General features: G+C 49.3%; 1 long non-coding RNA gene across 1 annotated transcript; it reads left to right on the forward strand.

Moving 5' to 3' along the window:
* The first annotated feature begins 1815 nt into the window (after positions 1-1815).
* On the forward strand, positions 1816-2513 carry LOC123146984 (uncharacterized). Its single transcript, XR_006473003.1, has 2 exons — positions 1816-2068; positions 2214-2513. It is a non-coding gene; the product is annotated as an uncharacterized lncRNA (long non-coding RNA).
* The last annotated feature ends 5003 nt before the right edge of the window (positions 2514-7516 follow it).

Below are 7516 nucleotides of genomic sequence, written 5' to 3' on the forward strand. Positions count from 1 at the left end.
ACCCGCGCCTCCACCAGCACGAGGGAAACCAGGAGGACTGTGCGTCCCATCGACCGCCAGAACCTCAGCCGCTGGGTCGCTGCTGTCGCACTCGGATGCGGTCTCCGCGGAGCCAGTCGAACATGCCGCAGAGGGATTCGTCGGGCTCGATCGCCGCGACTTGCGGGGTGGCCGACTGGCGAGCCACGGCATGTCTCACCCACCTCTGAAGTCTCGACCGACCGGAGCGCTTGCGCCGGTGGGAGACAGAGCGGGGAGACGATACGGGGGCCGACGGATATTGGGTCGACGGTTGCCGCAGGAGGACGCCACGAATGCATGCGCGGAAATGCGTCGCACCGCGGACGGGGAGCGCGTCGATGTCGAGTGGCGCCTCCTGAAGCCAGGCGGAGTCGTCGGCGATGAACGTGAGCGCGCCGAGACGGATCTCGCGGCCCTCCACCAAAACTCCGCACGAAACCATGATCAAAGGGATCGGAAAAATCGCAACTTCTCCAATCAGGCGCTAAGACTGCTGCCCCACGGTGGGCGCCAACTGTCGTGGTTCTAACTCTGACAGTGATGTAGGGGGGTATGTATGGAGAGGCTAGATCTCAGCTATTGGGAAGTTGTAAACACACCAAGATGTACGAGTTCAGGCCCTTCGCGGAGGAAGTAACAGCCCTACATCTCGGTGTCCGGAGGCGGTCGATTGGATTACTGGCGTGTGAATAACAGGGGTGCGAACCCTTCATACTGAGGAGGGGGGTGGCTTATATAGAGTTCGCCGGCCCCCTCCTGTCCTCAGTAATGCGGGGTTTAAGGTACATTTAAGGTCGGGCGTTACTGGTAACGCCCCTAATAAAGTGCTATAATGACCATAAAGACTACTTAACAGCTGACTGTTTGCCTGCGGAGTGACTACAGTTCTCCTGGCGGTCGAGTGGTTGGCTTCATGGTCGAGTGATAGCCTGCAGGTCGAGTGTCTTGAGTCCGTCGAGTGGGATACCTTTAAGTCGATTGAAAGGTAACTTCTCCTAGGGATGTCCTAGGATAGGACTCTTAGGTCAGGTCCGTGTCCCCACCCTAGGTACATGTCTTCATCAGGCGACACCAAGAATTCTGTAAAATTCTACGGTTTCTCCCCTTTGAGACATTCCAAATTAAGGATGTAAATGAGGACCTATCTTGCTGAATTTTTTTCCTCTTACACATGTTAAGATAATGGGTACGCTTGTTTCACCAGTCCTCAATCATACAAGCAGTGACAAATATACTGATAATACAATTTCTCAACAAAAAAAATGATAATACAAGCAGTGACAATACTGACAGAATAGTATATATGTGTGCTGGGGGTGCGGAAAATCGGTACAAATATGACCTAGCTCAGTGGCGTAGCCAGCCCAATAAATCAGGATGGTCCATCAATAAAAATATTTACATAAGTTTATTTATTTTCAAAGAAATATTTTTTTACTACACTATATACAAGCTATGGGGAAATTCCAGGGTGGTCCATGGACCACCCTGGCCACCCCCTAGCTACGCCACTGCCCTAGCTAGTCTATCCGATTGGTTGGATTCCCATATAAATCAGGGCAACCCTGTTTATATCCGCTCGTGATTCGCCCTCAACCCTAGATCCCCAAATCCCCTCCTCCCCGAGCTGCGCGATGTAAGCGTCTATTTTTTCTCATCATCTGCTTATTACTCCTTCTGTTTCAAAATAAATGACCCAACTTTGTATTAACTTTGTATTAAAGTTAGTACAAAATTGAGTCATTTATTTTGAAATGAAGGGAGTACGTTTCAATACTTCCTGATTTCCAATACAATACTAGGGTTTCATAAAATCGGGACTGAGTCGGGACATAAGAAGCGGCGGGCACCGCGAACCCTAGCGAAGGCGAGTTCGTTTCCAAATCTCTCAGATCTGTCGCGCGCACACGATCGAGTCCAGTCCAGCGGCATCCACACTTCACGTGCCGCCAACGCTACATGCCTGACATCTGCGAGCTTGGTTCCTCTTCTGCCTACTGCCGGCACAGGCAGTGAAGGAAAGATCGTTGACGACCTGACGATCAAGGTACGCCTCCCGAACGATCAGATTGTCCCTTGGTGATTAGAGCCAGGATCACCATGCATATTTCCATTATGCCGTCGTCAAGATTCAGTACGTGGGTGGCTTTCAATTCAATTAAGCTGCACATCTCGATCATGATGACATGCAGTTTGAGGAGAGTGGTGGCTGTATGGCGCCGTCTCGGTTCAGGGTTATTGATGGCCTCAAGTTGTGGGGTGGAGCTTGACTCTCCAGTGGTTGAGCCCTATGAGATTTTACTAGATCATTGATGACGCGCGTTGCTGCGCCCGTCTATTTTGGCTCTTACTTGTTAGGTTAAGCATATAATGTGGGTTGTATATATTTGCTTGCATTGTTTTGAAATATTATGACTTCCTATAATTTGTATTTTTCTTTATTTTTTAAACAAGGGTATGTAAATAAAGTGAGGAATCTGATTGTTCCTATAGCTCTTAGTATGTAGGTCATCTTCACATGGGGAAATATTACAACTTCCATGTGAACTTAAGCTTACATATAAATGTTGGCAGTACCATAAGCCAATCTATCCATGGTACAAAATAATGGGTACACACAGTTTGGTTCAAGCAAGCAATCTTGTTTGTAGTTGCATATGAATATGGAATTAAACATATATAAAATTGAAATTTATAATGATAGAAGGAGGCATCATGGCAGGAAATACTTTGAAAATAGATTGCATTGCAGCATAGAGTGAACTGGAGAAGATGCAAACCTCAAATAGGCGCCAGAAAATACTGCACAAAATATTCTGTAATTATGGATACATCTGATAGGATAGAGGACAGGAGCAGTAAAATCATACTATATATGAAAATCAAGAATCTTGATTATTACATCAAAAGCAAGGCACACTACATGCTTACATATCATATTGTTCGTGGTAACACAGATAAAATTATCTTCTAGATTCTTATATAAATACCAATGGCACTACAATATTTTCTCATTGGGGCTTAAAAACTGTTGTGCCATTTTACATGGAATAGGAGGAATAAGAACTGTTGTGCCGTTTTACATGGAATAGGAGTTACTACCTGAACCGAGCAAGAAAAGGCAACAAAAAACACAAATCAGTATTCTCTCGTTCTCTGCATACATTGTCTTTCTGTAGTAAACATATCTTGTGAGAACATCATTGTTTCAGCCCGTAGGGGCCGGAAGCTCTATCTATGGCAGCTGCCATACATTGATACACACAGCTTCGCCAACCAAGCTGCTGCCTCAAAGAAATCACCCTCCTTGTGGTGATGCTTACAACGCGGATAACCTCATGCATTATCTTGCTCAGAATAGCAAGTGCCTAACTATAACACCTTAATCCTGACTCAAGTCACACGATAGCAGCCTGAGGTGAAGGTGTGACAGTTGTATACCATGACAGTACACCAGCAAGTAGATGACAGAAATATAAACAATCGTTATTGTCTTACGGGTGAATTCTTCCACTCGTTGCACTCTTGCACACCGCCACGAAACAACAGTGAGTATAAGACATGCCTTTCCGATCAACTACATAATATGTACCACTTTTCCTGAATTATTTGAAAGGAATTAATGTTTTTTTTTCTAATCCTACGATGACCTGGAGCGTCAATCTGAAACACCAAGGAACACACTCAACTCCACAAGTGGCAGCAGTAGCTACTGTGCAAAGTTCACTCCAATGCTAGCATACCCAAAAAGCTGGTACATCCCAATATATAGCCAAACAACATAAGCAACAAAAAGTTGCATCATAGGATTCATATGTCAAGCAGCTCATGATGGTCATAAATTTGTACAGTATATGCCCCTTTCTTAAACTCATTTATCTCTGAATCGCAACAATTAGGCAATTAGGAGTACGATATAATATTGTAATGCTCTAAAAATAGGAATGAACTGTGGGGGTGCTCTTACCTAAGTGGTTCTTTGTGGGTAGCAGAGAATAGGAGTTGGTGGAGCCAATGCTGCCCCACACTGTCCACGTGAATGAGATCCCATGCCGCCTCCATGAACTGGTATGGAGATTCTACCAACAAGCAGTTTGCGCCTGTCTGCTCAAGTGATTCAAACAATTGAAACCAAAGGGGAATTGTTCCAGAAAGGTGTACCTTGGGAAATCCACATGCAGAAATTGAACAGGCGAGAGATGTTGCAGAGGAGCGTAATGGCAGGTAAACCTAGAGAAAGAGAACCTGAAATGTTTATGAGTACAAAGAACGGTATAAAAACAAATTCCAAAATTTGATTGGATGAAAAATCAGGGGAAGAGGGCATGTAGGAACGAACCATCACCAATGGCTGCAGCAGAATAATTTGTAGAAGTGAGGGGCGCGGGGAAGGAGCAGAGGCACCGTGGAGACTATATGGGCGACCGTTAATTAAAGCCAAACATGAATCGACAATCGTATAACTGACCTGCAATAATCTCCAGTTTAGCCGGTTCATCGATTACCATTAATCGGTCCTGATTAACGCCTTAATGAATCGAGGGCGAGTGAAGATCAATCGATAGGCTGTTCGCTGCCATGTCGTTATGTGGCGTTACCGGTGAGGACACCGTCCACTCGCCCGGCGAGGAACCCCGTGGTGAGACGTCGTCGGCCGCGTCTGTCCGACCCCAACGCGGTCGCCCGCCCATGAGGCGCGGCCAAGCGAGGCTGCAGCAAAAGAGACCAGGGATAGGGTTGCGAGCGTCCAGTGTTTTAGATTTCTCTACTTTTGCATTGGACGGAATCCTAGTACAGGCCCAGTAGGCCCAATTAAATCTCGGATAGCCGAAAAAGCCGCCGGAGCAGCGGCCCAGGAAGGTCAGCGCTCGTGACGAAGTCGGTACGCGCGATTTAGGGCAATTAAGAGCAAATCTGACGGTGAAAAAAGCATAGAATTGGTAATCCAACGGCTATAAACGTTAATAGCCTGAGAGAGCTGAAAAAGTGCTCGGTTATAATGTATCTAAATTGAGCACATGCCGGATCAGTTCGGCCGGAAGCTTGTTGATCTTGATGCGAACTTTGTTGGAATGAACAGCTATCCCAGTTATCAGAAAATGGAGAAAATGACTCCATTCATACAAAGAGTTCTGATCTGTAAATTGATGGTCAAGAAGGGGATAGTCAGGAGGGGGGGTTTAAGCATAGGGTTGATGCAGGTACTACAAGGCAAGGATATACAAGTGTGCTTAATTTCCGTCAGCGCACCTGACGCGCCGGACCCGCAGGGCAGCGACCATGCCAGCAACAGCACTGCCCAGCGGCCCACCAGACAGAAGCGGCCTAATCCACGAGTCCACGGGCCAGAATGGGCCTAACTGAGCCAACGGATACTTAAGGAGGAGACAACGGAAGAGGAAGGCATCCAGTGGATCAACGAACCGGCGGCGGCTACCTACCTCTCTCTCCCGAACCCTAGTTCCTATGTTCTTCCCATTCGAGCGACGCTTCCTTGTACTCGATCTGTAATAAGCTACTACTTCAGAGAGCAATAGATCGATCTCGCATTGTTATCCTATCATCTGGTATCAGAGACGCCAACCACCACCTCTCCCGCTCCACCCTGGCGCATCTCATCGAGACGCGCGGTCTCCGACAAGCTCGCGACGCCATGGATCCAGGTGTGTCCGCCTTCCTCAGCCGCTTCGAGACGAAGATCGAAGCCGCCATCGACGGCCTCACCAAGGCGCAGCAGAATACGACGACGAAGATCGACGATCTACTAAGCTGGCGTCCAGATCTCGAGCGCCGTGTCGCGGATCTCAGCGACGCTGTGGCTGCACTCCAAGCCGCGCCACCGGCACCGCTGAAGGAGCAGGAGGACCAGCGCACCTCTACGCTGCAGCCGCCAGGTGACCACATCGGCACCTCGGGAGGTGCAGCGGGCAACCAACAAGGGCCCGATGGCCACGGTTCTGCTTCAACGGGGGCACCCAGCGGCGTCCTTGGTGACGCCGCCCCCGCCCCCGGCCAAAGGTCAGACAACAACTCCGACCTCCCCTGTTCCTCCGTCGCCCTTTACCCATGCAAGTCAGATGCTCACTGGACTGGGTCAGGCGCACCCGTCCATCATTTTTCCCCAATTTTCGGGCGAAAACCCCAATCTCTGGAAAACTCTTTGCGAACAGTATTTTAGCATGTTTGGGATCACTGCTTCTTTTTGGGTGCCTATGGCTGCGCTCAACTTCTCGGGGCCAGCGGCCATTTGGCTTCAGTTGGTACAGAAATGGTTGCACGAATTCGATTGGGATTCCTTCACATCCCTTTTGAGCACTCGTTTTGGCCGCGACCGTCATCAGATGCTCATACGTCAGTTTTACACCATCCACCAAACTTCTTCAGTTGCTGATTACATTGAGAAATTTGAATTAGTCATCAATCATTTAAGTTCCTATTCCGATACGATGCATCCTTACTATTTTCTGGCTCGTTTTGTCGAGGGCCTGAGGAGCGATATACGGGCGGTGGTGATGGTACAACGCCCCCCTGACCTGGACACGGCGTGTGCGCTGGCGTTGCTGCAAGAGGAAGTGGCTGACGGCGCGCGTGCAACTCCAGTGCGACTCCTGGAACCGCCACCACGCGTGGGAGTGCCGCTGCCATTACCAGCACCACCAGTGCGCCACACTACTCCTACAGTCGCCTCCGACCGCCGCGGCACCGATGCAGCACGCGCCGAAGCATCCAAGCTCAAGACGCTACGAGAATATCGGCGAGCTCGAGGTCTCTGCTTCAAGTGTGGCGAAAAATGGGGACATGATCATGTTTGCCCCACTTCGGTTCAACTACACGTCATCGAAGAACTCTTGGACCTGTTCGGCATCGATAGCTTCACCGACACTCAACTGCCAGAGACGGGCGAGGCAAGCGACACAGTCATGGCGCTTTCTCTGTCCGCTGTGACTGGAGGCGTCTCGGCCAAGGCCTTCCAACTACGTGCCTGGATTCAAGGGCGCGAGGTGCTCATATTGGTTGACTCCGGCAGCTCCAATTCGTTCGTCGATGCTCAGCTTGCAAATTCGCTCTCCGGCGTACAGAGCCTGCCCAAACCTGGACGTGTTCGTGTGGCTGATGGGGGTGACCTGATCTGCTCTCATGTCATTCCAAGCTGTGCCTGGTACACTCAGGGCCACGAGTTCTTTACGGATCTGAAGGTGCTCACTCTTGGGGCATATGATGCAATTTTGGGAATGGACTGGCTTGAGGAGCACAGCCCTATGGTGGTCGATTGGCGAGCACGTTTCCTGGAGATACCCATCCCAGCAGGACCCCTCCGTCTGACGGGACAAGATGCATCATCAACCTGTTGTGAAGCGATCAACTATGTGCAACTGCAAGGGCTCTGCAGCCAAGGGTCGATTTCTCACATCATTCATTTGTGTGTGGTTGCCCCTGACGTTGAAGCACCTACCCCAATACCTGACTGCATTCAAAAGGTGATCGATGAGTTCCC

This window comes from Triticum aestivum, chromosome 7A (assembly GCF_018294505.1).
Source record: "Triticum aestivum cultivar Chinese Spring chromosome 7A, IWGSC CS RefSeq v2.1, whole genome shotgun sequence".
Taxonomy (NCBI): Eukaryota; Viridiplantae; Streptophyta; class Magnoliopsida; order Poales; family Poaceae; genus Triticum; species Triticum aestivum.